A 16,953-nucleotide genomic window follows, 5' to 3' on the forward strand; every position below is an offset into this window, starting at 1 on the left:
GTCAGTCTTGGTAGAAGTTTGTCAATTTTATCGATCTATTTGAAGAGCCAGGGTTTGTGTCATTGATTTTCTCTATTGTCTTTCCTGTTTTCATTTTCATTGATTTCTGCTCTCATCCTCATTGTTTCCTTTCTTCTGCTTGCTTTGGGTTTATTTGCTCCTCTTTTTCTACATTATTGTGGTGGGATCTTAGATTATTGATTTAGGACTTTGCCCCTTTTCTAATGTATGCCTTTGGTGCTAGAAATGTCCCTCTCAGCCCTACTTTTAACAGCATCCACAATTTTGCTATGCTGAATTTTAATTCAGTTTGATGTATTAATTTCTCTTGAGATTTTCTCTTTGGCCCTTGAATTATTTAGAACTGTGATGTTTAGTTTGCAGATGCTGGGAGATTTTGTTTTGATTATCTTTCAATTATCAAGTTCTAGTTTAATTCCACTGTGGTTAAAGAACATATACTGTATGATTTCGATTCTTTTAAACTTGTTGAAGGTTTTTTTTTTTTTTTTTCATGGCCCAGGATATGGTTTATGTTGACATGCATTCAGTGGACACTTGAAAAGCATGTGTATTCTATTGTTGTTGGATGCAGTGTTTGGTAAATACCAGTTAGATCTTATTATTTGATGGTATTGTTGAGTTCTTATATATCCTTGCTGATTTTCTGCCTGCCTGTTCTACCAGTTGTTAAGAAAAGGGTTTGAAGTCTCCAAATATAATTGTGGATAAGTCTAAATATCTTTCTGTTTATACCCAATTTTGCTTGGTACATAGACATTTTGGATTCCTATATAATGTCCCTCTCTGTCTCTGGTAGTTTTCTATGTTCTGAAGTCTGCATTATCCGATGTTAATATACCATCCCTGCTTTCTTTTGATTAACGTTTCCATGATATATCTTTTCTGCTTACTTTACTTTCAACCTGCCTAGAGTTATGTTTGAAGTGAACTTATCTTATAGACAGCATATAATCAGGTCATTTAAAAAGATCCTCTCTTCCAATCTCTATTTAGACCATTTACATTTAATGTAATTATTGATATATTCAGACTTAAGTCTGCCATTTCATTTTTGTTTTCTATTTGTTCTCTTTATTTCTTTTTTCTGCCTTCCTGTTGGTTATTGTAGAATTCCATTTTGATTTACTTATAGTGTTTTTAAAGCTCGCTGTATAGCTTTTTAAGTGGTTGTTCTAGGTATTATGCTATATATATATATATATATATATAACTTATTACAATCTATTGGTGTCATCATTTTGCCAGTTCAAGTAAAGTATAGAAATCTTACCTCTCTTTACATTCCTTTACTCTCCCCCTTTAAATACATAATTTTCTGGCACTTTCCTGGTGGTCCAGTGGTTAAGACTCTGTGCTGCCAATGCAGGGGGTGTCAGTTTGAGCCCTGGTTGGGGAACTAAGATCTCACATGCTGTGTGGTGCAGCCAAAAGATAAAAAAATGACAACAAGAACAAATATATATATAGAACAAGTTGGGAAGAAATATTTGTAACATATATGATAAAAGTTAAATATATATATATATATATATACATATATATATATATATATACACAGTTTTCTTATTTCCTCTACACATATTTAGAACCAGACAATATTATAACTTTTGCTTCTCCAATCAAACATAATTCAGAAAACTCAAGAGTAGAAGGAAAAGCTATTATATTTACCCATATTTTTGCTTACTGGCTCTTTCTTTCTTCCTGATGTTTAGAGAACTTCCTTTAGCCATTCTTTCAGGATTGGTTTGCTAGTGACAAATTCTTTTAGTTTTCCTTCATCTGAGAGTGTCTTGATTTCACTAAGGATACTTCTCCTTGATATAGGATTTTTTCTTTCGGCACTTAAAAATATTGTGATACATGATTTCTGATGAGAAATCCACTGTCATTTGAATTGTTTTTCTCCTATAGGTACGGTGTTTCTCTTTTGCTGTTTTTCAAGATTTTTTTCTTCATCCTTTGTTATTAGGAGTTTGACTATCATGTGCCTTAGGGTGGATTACTTTGGATTTATCCTGTTTGGGATTCGCTTAACTTTTTGAATCTATAGGTTTATATCTTGTCAAACTTGGGAAGTTTTCAGCCATTATTTTTGGGAGTACATTCTTCAGTCCTCCCTCTCCTCTCCTGTCTTTCCAGAGACATTCTGATGACATGGATGTTAAACCTTTTATTATATAGAACAGGTCCCTGAGGCTCTGTTCATTTTTTATTTCAGCACATTTTCTTTCTGTTATTTAGATTGGTAATTTCTATTCTATCTTCCAGTTTACTGATTCTTTGCTCTGCCCTCTCTACTCTTCAGCTCATCTACTGAGTCTTTTGCTTTGGTTATTGTATCTTTCTCTTCTAAAATTTCCATTTGTTTCTTCCTGTATCTTCTTTTTTGTTTGCTGAGATTTTCTTTTTTTAATGTGTTTTTGTAATTGCTCATATAAGCATTTTTATCATGCTTTAAAATCTTTGTTGAATAATTCTAACATATCTCCCATGTAGCTGTTGCCATCTTTTGATTGTTTTCTTTCATTCAGTTTGAGACCTTCCTGGTTCTTGGTATGACAGTGTAGTGGGTTGAATAATGTTCCCCATAAATTCATGTTCACCTGGAACCTCAGAATGTAACCTTATTTGGAAATAGGGTCTTTGCAGATGTAATTGGTTGAGGTGAGGTCATAGTGTATTAGGGTGAGCCCTAAATTCAATGACTAGTGTCCTTATAAGAAGAGAACACACAGACACACACATAAGGAAAATAGCCATGTGATGAGAGAGGCAGAGATTGAAGTGATGCAGCTACAAGGAATGGAAGGGGCCATCAGAAACTAGAAAAAGGCAAGGAAGGATTCTTCCCTAGAGACTTCAGAGGGAACATGTTCTTGCCATTGCTGGCTCCTAGCTTCCAGAACTGTGAGTGAATAAATTTCTGTTGTTTAAGCTATCAAATTTGTGATACTTTGTTATGGCAGTCCTAGGGACCTAATACAGTTGGTATGACAAGTAATTTTTATTGAAACCTGGACATTTGGGATATATGTTTTGAGACTCTGGATCTTATTTCAACCTTCTGTTTTAGCTGGCTTCCTCTGACACTGATCTTGCTGGGGATGGAGTGGTAGACACTGCTTCATTACTGCCAGGTGAGGGTAGAAGTTCAGGTCCCACTTGGCCTCTGTTGACTGTCAAGGGAGGATGCTCTTCATTACTCCTAGGTGTTCTCTGACACCACCCCAGTGGGGAAAGGGAAGAATGCCTTGTTACTTCAGGGTGAGAGTATTAGTCTGTGCTCCCTATCTGGTCTCAACCAATATCGGAGCTAGGGAGTAGGGGGGTCAGGAGGAGGAACTACCACCCAGCAAAGATGAAATTCCAGCAAAGGGGTTAGGATGTCTTGTTACAGCCTGGTGATTGTGGAAGTCTACGCCCCCAATTCAGCCTTTGCTGGTGAAGGTGGGGTCGGTTTTTTTTTCTGTAATATTTGATGCTGGTAAAGCTCTTATTGTCTAAAAGTTTTTTATCTTTCTAGACTGCCTTTTTCCTGTCCTTAGAGAAAGCAGACCTTTGTTGGGGCCCTTTTTTACTGTATTTGTGGATTGCCACCTTCTTCCATTCTGTCTGCAATATATGAGACAAAAGGAAAACTCAGGGAACTCACCATTGTGTCATCTCCCCACTCTCAAGATCCCTAGCTGGTCTGCTTTCTTTGCTTCACCTTTCAGTCTTTTTATATTTGTTTTGTATATAACATCCAGGATTTTTTTAGTTATACGTAGCAGGAAGAATGGGGAAAATACGTCTACTCCATATCCCTAGAAGTAGAAATCCTCTGAGCTCCTAACTTTTTATTTCCTTGACCTCCTCAACTTTCTTCCCATTGTCCTTCATTCTCATTCACTGGCAAAACTCAAACTTTGTAACAGCCTAATTCTCTGCCTTCTTCTATGTTTAGGCAGCTAAGTATGAAGAAGAAAAATTGCACAGTGGAGGGAATTGGTACACCAAAATTCCATGGAATAAAATTTCCAGTTGCCCCTATGCTGCCTGCCATGCCTACTGTGTTTATCATCAGCCCTGTTTCTCTCCCCCATTCCTCACACAAGTCACTGAAGCCACCTCCTCCATCCCCTTTCCTAACATCTCACCACCTACCACCTCATGAAGAAAACGGAAACCATCAGGTAGGACTGACTCTGCACCTACAATCTTGCACACATCTGCATTCATTCTTATTTCCCTCCCATGATGGAGGATGAAGCCCCTCCTTCTAAAGCCAGTCTCTGCATCTGAGCTATGTAGCCCATCATGGCCTGCACACTTAGTAACCTTGCTCATCAATTATTGTCTCTCTTCTAGTATGTCCTCAATGTCATCCCTCCTAAAAAGCATATATCATTAAAAAAATCCCCCTTCCTTCCTTCCCTTCTAATTACCTATCCACTTCTCTTCCCCATTTCCAAGCAAGGATTCTTAAATGTGCTTCCTATACTAGCTGTCTATACTTCCTGACATCTCATTCTCTCCTCAATCAACTGTGGTATCATATCTGCCCTCACAATGTTGAAACAATTCTTGCCAAGGTCTCCAAAGGCATTTATCACTGAAGCCAGCGGACACCTTTCAACCTTACCTTACTTGACGTTTTTATAATATTTGCACAATTGAACATTATCTTCTTTTTTAAAAAAAATACTCCCTTCTCTTGGCCTCTTCTGTTTTCCCTTAATCTCTCTGGCTACTCTCTTTGGTCTCTACCAAGTTTCCCCTTTCTCTGCCAGTGTTCCCTTTTTTAGGCTTCTCTCTTTACACAGGAAGTCTGGACACTCATCCGACCCTTGGCTCCTCACTCTCCTTATTCCCTACATCTAATACATCACCATATCCTTCATTCAACTTCCTTTGTGTATTACTCAGCTCGGGCTGCTATAACAAAGTACCACAGACCGGCTAGCTTAAACACAGAAATTTATTTTCCCACAGTTCTGAAGGTTAGAAGTCCAAAATCAAAGCATGTTCAGTTTCTGGTGAGGACTCTCTTCCAGGTTTGTAGAGGACTGCCTTCTTAGTTTGCCCTCACATGGTGAAGAGAGAATGCAAGCTTTCTGGTGTTTCTTCTTATAAGGGCACTAATCCCGTCCTGGCGGGGGGCACCCTCATGACCTCATCTAAACCTAATTATCTCCCAAAGTCCCCATCTCCAAATACCATCACATTGGGCTTTAGGGGAAGAGGGGTACACAAGTCAGTCCATAGCACATTGCTCTGAAATTCTTTTGCCTTTTCCATCTCTACTGCCATTTTTTCTTACCTAGATTATTTCAATAGTTTCCCAGCTGGCCTCTCTGCCTACATTATCCCACTCAAAGCTGTTCCCCATTCTGTAGCTAGACTGTTATATCTGAGGCAGAAATCAGGCCTCATAAGTCCCCTGCAAAAAATACTTCAGTCATTTTTGATAGACTTTCTATAAAGTCTACACATCTTACTATAGCATGGAAATCCCTCCATGTTTGGGCTCCTGCTTATCTCTCTGACCCATCTTTCTTCCCACCCCCGTGTACTCAGTGATACCTCCATAGTACAATACTCAGGGTTTGCTAAACACACCATGATTATTAACATTTCCTCATTCTCAGGACTCAACTCAGATGTCACCTCCTCTAACAAGCCCTCCATTACCCTTAGGCTGGATGAGGTGCTTTTTCTAAGTAGCTCACTGTGATTCTTTCTTTCACAGCACTTAGCCCACTTTGTTATAGTTGTGTTTTACTTGTCGGTCTCCCCCACTTGGCTATAAGTTCTTTGAGGGCAGTAGGTGGTCCTACTCCTCACTCTATTCCAAGTACAGGTGCAATTCTGAGCACAAGTAAATATTTCATGTTTGCTTCTTATGTGCAACTTCTGTTTTTACTGATGAAAAAACTAACAAGAGAACATAAGCTATCACTCCACCAAAGCCAAGCTACCAAGAAGCCCAAGGAATGTCACTATCAGTGAGTCAGCTGTCAGAGTCTCCAGGCCTAGCACTGATACTATAGAAAAAGGTGACCTTAATCAAATTATTTCACTTCTTTGGTCCTTCATCTGTAAAATGAAAGGGTTGGACTAAATCACGTCCTAAGTTTCCTTCTAATGCTAATGTTTTATAATTCCATGTAAGGAGACCATAAGTGTCTGGTTGGAATGTCTCAGAAATCACCAACCTGGGATATTTCTTACTCCACCATAAAGAAATCTGAGGATAGCCTGGGTTTATAAAGAACCCAGGCAATCAGAGTTTCTCTTCACTGCCCATTCATTTCTTTATTAATTCAACATTTATTGAGCACCTAATCTGTACCAAGCATATAATGCTCTTCAGTTTAGAAATTTCATAAGTGCTGATAAACAATAAGTAAAAAGGACAAAATTCTCTGTGAGGACAATTTGACATACAATTTTCCAAATTTCAGACAGAAACACGGTGACTTCATAGGGGAAAACGCTACAGAAGGTTCTATAAGAACTGCTCCATTCAATTGCATTTAGAAATGGTTATGTAACTGTTACATTGAACAAGTGTGACTCATAGGATGTAATCAATCATAAAGCAACACTTCAGATTTATTCCACAGAGTTAGCACTTTCTCTGCTCTTGGGTGAAATTTAGATCAAATTTTTATTCTTCTAGTCACTTCCAGGCAATATATCCTTTGGTCAGTAATTAACGTGTCTGGATTCATGTCACATTAAAAACATCAACAGGTTTCTCTCATCCCCATCTCAGCCTCCTACAAAGAGCTACAACTGGGTTAGGAGAGCAAACCATGTGCCCTTTCTTTTCTGATCCCTGCCCCCTGCAGTTTTCAGAAGGTGACTGCACACTTCTCTGCGGTTAGAATACTGGGAGGAAGATGAGGAGAGGGGAGCAAGAAAGTTCTTACTTGCCTGGTAGTCGTGTGAAGAGCTAGTATCAGAGTTCTTTGGCCTTGACAGATATACCAAGTTGCCTCTCTTGTCGGTTTGTATGAGTTTTCCGGAGATGCTCCAGGGTAGGGCTTCTCTCACCTGGATTTCCCTGTAGATGAATGGATACATCTTAATATGGCCGATCACTTACTCTTTCCTGGGACCCCAGAAATCTGGTACCAGCTCCGTATTTTTGTTCATCTGGTTACCCATCCAAATGACCCTCTTAGAAAGAATGCAAGATAACCCCACGTCTGCTTTCTCTTGTGAGTGGTCCACATCTGATTCAATGGAACCACTCACATTTTATTTGCCCCCAGAGATTTAGAACGATTGGTTGAGGGGAGGACACCCAGCCCACAGACTACTCTATACAAAACAACCCTCACGTTGAATCTCTGGTTTTCATTTTTAATAAATACCTTTGTATTTATTATACGTAAGGGGTTGAAAAGCCATGTAATCCGATTTTGACAACCTGTGTTGCAAATTGTGCAACATGGAGGTCTTATACCTCACTTTAAAATGTGAAATCAATGTCTTATTGTATGGTTTACCTGAAACTTTCATTCTTTTGTAGTGCTACCTGCCTTGTGATGCCAGAATGACCCAGTTTCTAATCCCATCTTTGGTCTAGACTTGCCATGTCACCGTGACAAGTAGCCTTTTCCTTCCCTAGTTTCATCATCTACGGGAAAGTTAATATCAAGTCTTTATGTAATTTAAAGTACTTACTTGCATAATCTGGACATTCCTAGGGCTGTCACAACAAAATACCATACACTGGGTGGTTTAAACAACTGAAATTTATATCTGACAGTTCTAGAGGCTAGAAGTCCCAAATCGAAGTGTCAGCAAGGCTACATCCCCCCAAAGGCTCTGAGATTAGAATCTGTACTGAGCCTCTCTCCTAGCTTCTTATGGTTACTGGCAATCTTCGGCTTACAGCTGCATCACTCCAATTTCTCCCTCTGTCTTCATTTGATGATCTTCCTGTACATCCATGTCTCTGCAGGACCTTCTTATACGAACACCAGTCATTGGATTTAGGGCCCACCCTAATCCAGTATGACATCATCTTAACTTGACTACATCTGCAAAGACCCTTATTTTGAATAAGGTCATATTTGCAGGTTCTGAGTGATCATGGATCTGGGGGCTGGGGGTAACACTATACAATCCAGTACAGGTGCTGTAATATTTTCTATAGAAAGGTTTAATATCAGTGCAAATATGATGTTGCATGGTTCCCCCCCCCCCCCCAGATAATGTTTTTAAAACTAGGGAGATTACATCAATTTTGGAAAGGCCTATGGAAATGGCTACGTCTGGGTTGCACTGGAGTACACTGCATAGCGGTAGTCATAATCATAGAGGAATATGACAAAGGAGGCAAACAAACAGCTTAATAAGCATGGGGACGTAGCATATGAAAGAATCAAAGCAAGCTAATAATAGCTACCCTAGAGATGAGCTAGCAGATGCTTTTTCCACAGCTGAATCCTCAGAGGGATGATGTAGTATTTGTTGATTTTGCCATGTGACTTGTAAAAACAAAAGAGATACAAAGAAGACAAATGACATTGTAATTTTGAGTGGTTTGACCCTAACTGCACATACGAAAGTTATCATAGCACTAGTAGTGATGTGTTGTTCTGTATACTTATCACTTTTTAAGCCTCTGCAACATTTTCGACAGTTTTCCTGAGAGTATTTTCCCCCTGTACCAGGTTTCCCCTTTTCCAAACGTTTGAATGGTTTGTTGGAACCCTGTTCAAATAATGACATAACATCAGGCATAAAACTGAAAGCAAATAAAGGAGAGTTTGCATGTTATCCATCAAAATTGGGTTTTTTATACTAACTTCAAATACAGTTTCTTCAAGATTTATCAATAAAGTCTATCCTGAGAAAATCTGGACCCTCAGAAAAGTGCAATGAATATTTCCTATCCATATCCTCTTGCTAATCTTGAGGAACTTCTTCCTGGACCTTTGATTTTGCTTGGCCAAGACTGCTTTTTGAAAAATCATATATTTACCCATCTCTGCTCATTCAATGAGATTGTCATGCAACTTTGGAAGCGTGGAGTGACTTCATTAAATAGCGTGTATTTCTTATTCAAAATGATGAGACATTTTTAATTACTACTTTTCCTTCTACTTTACATGGAACTTCTTTTCTGACTGTGGCAAATGCCGCCACGTGCCTACCTTTGTATATACAGAGTCAGTGGATACTTATCCATTCTTTCGCTGTAGACAATTGATGCCAAATTTAAATCTTCCTTTGGGTAATTGTTTTCTGTGTGTCTTACTGTGTTATCGCCTCTTTACTGCAATTTGTATTTTCTTTTGTAAGACATTTGGCTTCCCCTGAAAGTGTTACGTATGTAAATAATGGAAACAACACCCACACCATTACTTAGCTCCTGTGGGCGCTGCCACACTTCTTTTTGTTTTCTTTCTTTTTTTTCATCTTCTTTTTTCTTTTTTAAATCACCATAAGAATAGTTCTTAGGAATAGAAATGATGCAACAGTCTTAAAGATATAGTCAGTGGTCTATTAATTAGTGGAGAGTAATGTTTATATGAAAATTGGCCTCTATAACTGACAGCCAACCAGATTGTTGTGAACTTCATACCATTGTGTGCTGGCTTAAAACACAGTAGCAGATGATACAGTTTGTGTAATGTTCCACCATAAATTGAGCATGGCAGGACGTATAACACCATCAGTCAAAGTGAAATGATTATATGGTAACCAGAGAAATTATTGAGCTTCTATATGGATTGGCCTGTTTTGATAAAGTAAGTCAGGCCACAAAGATTTTTCTCCACCTTGGAAGAAGGATGCAAAAGTACCAGTTATGCAAAACCACTGGGCCTGTTTGTAGTCAGTAGTCGTCCAGGACTTTTAGGATATCTTTTACCTGAAGGGCTCCAAGGGCAACGCTTGGAATCTCAAGGTCTGCACACAAGCAGTGCCATGAAGTGTTACAGAAGTTAAGAGAGAGAAGGGGCTGAGGCCTGCTTCCCTCATTCTCTGCTGGCCTCCTTCTCTTTTGTAGGAGACATTTGTGTGCAAGGCAGGTTGGGACCACATCAGCTCAGGCCATGGGAAGGGGGAAGAAGCCAAGATCCAGTGTGACAGAGGGGACAGAGCGTTTGTCTTCAGAAGCTGGCCCATCCCCAGGAGGCAGCAAGGCAGACCAGTGTGCAGCGGTCAAAGGGCATGACTAACACAGATTGAGCCAGACTATTAGGCTATCTAAGTGCATCCTCTCTGCCAGCAGTTCTGGAAGAAGTCCTGGTGACAATAGTCAAAATCAGGCACAGTTCCAGGTGATTGGTCCAGTCACAGCAGGTCCCCAGCACAAGCTGAGAAGGGAGTAGAAAAGCACATCCTGCTTCCCAGAAGAATGGGCAGAGCAAGAATTTGGCAAAGCACGAGGACCTGAGCTGAGGAAGCTGGGGTCCAAGGCTAGGATCCAATCCCTGCTGAGAACTGACATGTGTAGCAGAGAAACTGAGGCCAACTGGAGTCCCAAGCCTTTGGCCAAAGTGGTGAGAGAACTCTAAGACTCAGCATCTACAGGAGGAACCAGGTTTCCAGGTCTCCAGGCAACCAAACCAGTTTTGTCTATTAATACGTCTAAGGCGGATGACACCAATCAGGACTGGCTCAGACTGGTTGGGGGCGACTAAGAGCTTCTGGAACTTTAATGTGCATAAGAATTACCTGGGGATCTTGTTAAAATGAAGATTCTGATTGGGTGAATCTGAGTGGGGCCACTATTCTGAACTTCTAATAAGATCCCAAGTGATACTGCTGGTTTTCTAGAAAAGCAAAACTCAGAGAATCCACACTTGCTGACATGTGCTCCCCCCCACCCCACTGCTCTCCACCCATTTCACTTGCCCAATCAGCCATCCCTCCTCCCCAGCCCTCTTCCTAGTCATATCTGGCCATCTTCTTTTCCTTTTCTTTTCCCCGTCTTCCCAACCCCTTTGTCCTGCTGCACTGCTCTGTCAAGACCATCAACAGAAAAAGAGTTTCTGGTTAGATACTAGAAGGGGCAAGATAGCAAAAGCCAGAAACATTCTCCCCATTTTCAGCACACAACTAAATGCTTTTATGTTTGATAGAAATAATTAGTCCAGATTAATCTCTTTTTCAGTCTCATAAATATAATCCAACAGTTAAGAAATTTCTTCTGAATGCTCGCTTTGACAACACATATACTAAAGTTGGAACAACGCAAAGAACATGATCACAGCCCCTGTGCAAAAATGGCACACAAATTTCTGAGGCTTTCCATATTTTAAAAAAGACATTAAAATAGACATAAATTAATGGAGAAATATACTATGTTTATGAAAGAGAGGAACCAATATAGTAAAATCTTCAATTCTACTCAAATTAATCTATAAAAAGAATGAAAATCCAATAAAAATCCCAACAGAGTTTTAGTAAAACCTAATTTTTAAATTCAAATAAAAGAGCAAATGGCCAAGAATAGCTCAGAAAAATTTGAAGATAAAGAATAGAGTGGGGAAAAGAAAGAAAACTACAGGCCAATATCACTGATGAACATAGATGCAAAAATCCTCAACAAAGTACTAGTAAACAGAATCCAACAGCACATTAAAAGGATCATAAACGATGATCAGGTGGGGTTTATCCCAGGAAGGCAAGGATTCTTCAATACATGCAAATCAATCAGTGTGATAAACCATATTAACACACTGAAGGAGAAAAACCATATGATCATCTCAATAGATGCAGAAAAAGCTTTCGACAAAATTCAACACCCATTTATGATAAAAACCCTCCAGAAAGTAGGCATAGAGGGAACTTACCTCAACATGATAAAGGCTATATATGACAGACTCACAGCCGACATTGTTCTGAATGGTGAAAAACTGAAACCATTTCCTCTAAGACCAAGAACAAGACAAGGCTGTCCACTCTCACCACTGTTATTCAACATAGTTTTGGAAGTTTTAGCCACAGAAATCAGAGAAGAAAAAGAAATAAAAGGAATCCAAACTGGAAAAGAAGTAAAGCTGTAACTGTTTGCAGATGACATGATACTCTACATAGAGAATCCTAAAGATGCTACCAGAAAACTACTAGAGCTAACCAATGAATTTGGTAAAGTAGCAGGATACAAAATTAATGCACAGAAATCTCTTGCATTCCTATACACTAATGATGACAAATCTGAAAGAGAAATTAAGGAAACACTCCCATTTACCACTGCAACCAAAAGAATAAAATAGCTAGGAATAAACCTACCTAAGGAGACAAAAGACCTGTATGCAGAAAACTATGACACTGATGAAAGAAATTAAAGATGATACAAACAGATGGAGAGATATACCATGTTCTTGGATTGGAAGAATCAACATTGTGAAAATGACTCTACCACCCAAAGCAATCTAGAGATTCAATGCAATCCCTATTGAACTACCAATGGCATTTTTCACAGAACTAGAACAAAAAATTTCACAATTTGTATGGAAACACAAAAGACCCCGAATAGCCAAAGCAATCTTGAATAAGAAAAACGGAACTGGAGGAGTCAGGCTCCCCGACTTCAAACTATACTACAAAGCTACAGTAATCAAGACAATATGGTACTGACACAAAAACAGAAATATAGATCAATGGAACAGAATAGAAAGCCCAGAGATAAACCCACACACATATGGTCACTTTATTTTTGAAAAAGGAGGCAAGAATATACTGTAGAGAAAGGACAGCCTCTTCAATAAGTGGTGCTGGGAAAACTGGACAGCTACATGTAAAAGAATGAAATTAGAACACTCCCTAACACCATACACAAAAATAAATTCAAAATGGATTAAAGACCTAAATGTAAGGCCAGACATTATAAAACTCTTAGAGGAAAACATAGGCAGAACACTGTTATGACATAAATCACAGCAAGATCCTTTTTGACCCACCTCCTAGAGAAATGGAAATAAAAACAAAAATAAACAAAGCGACCTAATGAAACTTAAAAGCTTTTACACAGCAAAGGAGAACATAAACAAGATGAAAAGACAACCCTCAGAATGGGAGAAAATATTTGCAAATGAAGCAACTGACAAAGGATTAATCTCCAAAATTTACAAGCAGCTCATGCAGCTCAATATCAAAAAAACAAAAAACCCAATCCCAAAATGGGCAGAAGACCTAAATAGACATTTCTCCAAAGAAGATATACAGATTGCCAACAAACACATGAAAGGATGATCAACATCACTAATCATTAGAGAAATGCAAATCAAAACTGCAATGAGGTATCACCTCACACCAGTCAGATGGCCATCATCAAAAACTCTACAAACAATAAATGCTGGAGAGGGTGTGGAGAAAAGGGAACCCTCTTGCACTGTTGGTGGGAATGTAAATTGTTATAGCCACTATGGAGAACAGTATGGAGGTTCCTTAAAAAACTACAAATAGAACTACCATACGACCCAGCAATGCCACTACTGGGCATATACCCTGAGAAAACCGTAATTCAAAAAGAGTCATGTACCACAGTATTCATTGCAGCTCTCTTTACAATAGCCAGGACATGGAAGCAACCTAAGTGTCCATCGACAGATGAATGGATAAAGAAGATGTGGCACATATATACAATGGAATATTAGTCAGCCATAGAAAGAAACGAAATTGAGTTATTTGTAGTGAGGTGGATGGACCTAGAGTCTGTCATACAGAGTGAAGTAAGTCAGAAGGAGAAAAACAAATACCATGTGCTAACACATATATATGGCATCTAAAAAAAAAAAAAAGGTTCTGAAGAACCTAGGGGCAGTACAGGAATAAAGATGTAGATGTAGAGAATGGAGTTGAGGACACGGGGAGGGCGAAGGGTAAGCTGGGATGAGGAGAGTGGCATGTACATACATACACTACCAAATGTAAAATAGATAGCTAGTGGGAAGCAGCCTCATAGCACAGGGAGATCAGCTCGGTGCTCTGTGACCACCTAGAGGGGTGGGATAGGGAGGGTGGGAGGGAGATGTAAGACGGAGGGGATATGGGGATATATGTATACATATAGCTGATTCACTTTGTTATACAGCAAAAACCAACCAACATTTTAAAGCAATTGTACTCCAATAAAGATGTTAAAAGAAAAAAAAGTATAGAGTGGGGAAAAAAGAAAAAGAGTAGAGTGTGGGAGGGGAGTTCTCACTCTATAAAAGCTCAAGACTTAATATGTAGTCAGAGTTATTAAAATGGTGTAACAAGAGATATTCTATTCAATGTGATCATAAGTGATTTTGATTTTATTATGCTTTTTTCGTACACCAAACGTGCTAGTTTTGTGATTAAAAAAAATAAAGCTTAAAAAATGAATGCTTTGAAAAAAAGGAAATATCTTCTGAAAGATAAAAAATCAGAATGGTGTCACATATTTATTTTATGTCCCTACTCCCTAAAAATATATCTATACAAAATATAGATATATATATATCCGTACATGGTATACACTGAATGTTTTTCCACTTGCAACCCTAAGGGGTTGCCAGTTCCTGGCTTACACTAAAAAATAATCATATAATGTGAGGCTAGTTACTTAAACCCTCTCAGGAGTTTTCCAATCTATAAAGTGGTGATATTAATAGCTCCCCCAGTTCAACTCGGAGGACTTGTTGTTGGATTATATGCGATATGTGAAACTGCTTAATGAAATATTAAACAAGATACAAATGCCAACTGCTATTACTAGTTCGGATTTGAAATTAAGCAGTTGTAGATTTTAGAGTCTTGAACCATCCTGTGTTGGTTTGACTGGACTCTTTGAAGCCATTTGTGTTCCGACAGGTGAAGTGAGTTGGGAAAGCATAGTTTAAATCACAGCTCCTCTCCCCACGCCACATCTCATTTCACAACTGTTTTTCATCCATTCAATGGTTATATTTATTGGGTGCCAATATGTACTAGCGACTGGAGTCACGATGGTGAAACAGACACCGTCCTTGCACGCATGAAGCTTACAGATTAGCAGAGTATTTGTGGACAAGAAAATAGGCACTTTCAAAATGGGGTGACCAGTGCTGTGATGTGGTAAGTCCAGGGTGCCATGGGGCTCTCGTGGGGTCACCGCCCAGGCTTGGATGGTCATAGAAGTTTTCTTGAACCATGTCATGATGAAGAGGATGAAATACGCAGATGGTTTAAAAGGTAGAGGAGAACAGTGGAGGATGCTTGTTGATAGGGCGAGGGGGAAGGTCAGCATGTTCCAGGCAAAGGGAAGAAAACTTTACTGCCCCCACGGCAAGAAAAGCAAAGGAACTACTTTCTGGTTTTTAAAAAAGCACCCTGATCATTTTTTTGATCGATTTCAATACTTTATAATGTTTCCTAGGCCAGGCGCAGCATGATGAGTAATAGAATACATTTTAGGGTGACCCCCTCCTCCCACCAAGCCTCCGGACCACTCCCCTCCTAGCCTTTCCCCTCATTGCCTGGCCTTTCCTTTTGAAAAGATAGCACTGAAGAGGTGGAGAGAGGCTTTTCTCTTTTGAAGCAGCAGCATTGTTAACAGAGAAGGAAAAGTCTCCCATGAGCTATGGCAGAATCCTGCAGATTGGTTTATGAATCACTGTAGCTTAGGTTAAAGCCACCTAATTTCCTGAAAGACACCCCATGGCTTTAGCCTTCCAGAGGGGCATAAAGCTTGTATGATATTTACTTTTAGTTAAAATTAAATGGGAATTGAAAAAAAAAAAACAAACCCCCAAACCCAAAGAGTTTCTTCTGGGAGGTCCTATTATTAAAGAAAAAAAAATTAAAGGCTACAAAGCAATGTGGATAAGATGTATATATTGTATTAAAGAAGGTTTGGGAATATACATATCAAGGTGTTAAAGTGATAACTATCTGAATAATTGGATTTCAGGCGATTTTTAAACCCTTTTTATTGTGAAATATGACACACATTAGGGAAAGTGCATGATATATAAAAGTATAATTTAATAACTTTTTATTAAGTGAACTCTCACTTAACCACTACTCAGATCAATAAACAGAATATGGCCCAGGGGCCCTCCATCTGCCCCTTCCCACTGACAACCCACTGTCTCCCCGCTGCTCTTACTTTTATGATAACCTCTTTTTTTTCTTTTCTTTAGTTTTACCACCTAAGTGTTTATTGATGCTTATATGTATTTATCTTCTCCTGTTTTTTGAACTTTAAGTTTTCAGTTTGGCGCTATCATGAATAGAGTTGCTATTCTTTTGGTGCTCACATGCACGTATTTCTTTTGGATATATACACCCAGGAGTGGGAATCTGGGTCACCAGATATGCATATCTTTAATAGATAATGCCAGAGAGTTAACCAAACACTGCAGTAGCAATGAACACTTCCTATAACAGTGTAGGAGTGTCCCCCTTGCCCGACACTGAAGTTTTGTGCATATTTTTCTTTAGCTCATCTGAATTTTCTATTTTTCTCTGTAATAAATATCCATTGTTTTAATTAGGCAAAATGCTTTTCTAATATTTCTTCAATTTGTCTTTCCCAATAGGGATATTATTTTTAAACTTTTAAATTGAAGTAAATCATTCGTACAGAATAAAGGCACAGATCACAGATGTATGGCTTAATGGATTATCACAAAGAGAACCCACCTCTGTATCCACCACCCAGGTCAAGAAATAGAATTTTCTGGCACCCTAGAAGCCATCTTCATGCCCCCTTCTGGCACAATCCTTTCCCTCCTCATCAAAGGTAAACTATATATTTAGTTCTTTTTTTTTTTTTTTTTTTGTGGTACGCGGGCCTCTCACTGCTGTGGCCTCTCCTGTTGCGGAGCACAGGCTGCGGACGCACAGGCTCAGTGGCCATGGCTCACGGGCCCAGCTGCTCCGCGGCATGTGGGATCCTCCCGGACCGGGGCACGAACCCGTGTCCCCTGCATTGGCAGGCAGATTCTCAACCACTGCGCCACC

At 39.2% G+C, this 16,953-nt stretch overlaps 2 long non-coding RNA genes and 1 other non-coding gene across 9 annotated transcripts in view; 2 read left to right on the forward strand and 1 right to left on the reverse strand.

Moving 5' to 3' along the window:
- The window catches only part of LOC136792037 (uncharacterized), a 161,400-nt gene that overhangs the window by 134,086 nt on the left and 10,361 nt on the right, over positions 1-16,953 (forward strand). The gene's annotated exons all lie outside the window — the stretch shown is intronic.
- Positions 1-16,953, reverse strand: part of LOC136792036 (uncharacterized) — a 109,006-nt gene that overhangs the window by 76,875 nt on the left and 15,178 nt on the right. For all 6 annotated transcript variants that reach the window (XR_010835157.1, XR_010835155.1, XR_010835158.1 and 3 more), the window contains one exon: positions 6,949-7,078. This is a non-coding gene — a long non-coding RNA (uncharacterized lncRNA). The remainder of the gene's footprint in view (positions 1-6,948; positions 7,079-16,953) is intronic.
- On the forward strand, positions 11,190-11,296 carry LOC131764687 (U6 spliceosomal RNA). Its single transcript, XR_009337896.1, has one exon. It is a non-coding gene; the product is annotated as a U6 spliceosomal RNA (small nuclear RNA).

Source organism: Kogia breviceps, chromosome 10, assembly GCF_026419965.1.
Source record: "Kogia breviceps isolate mKogBre1 chromosome 10, mKogBre1 haplotype 1, whole genome shotgun sequence".
Lineage (NCBI taxonomy): Eukaryota > Metazoa > Chordata > Mammalia > Artiodactyla > Physeteridae > Kogia > Kogia breviceps.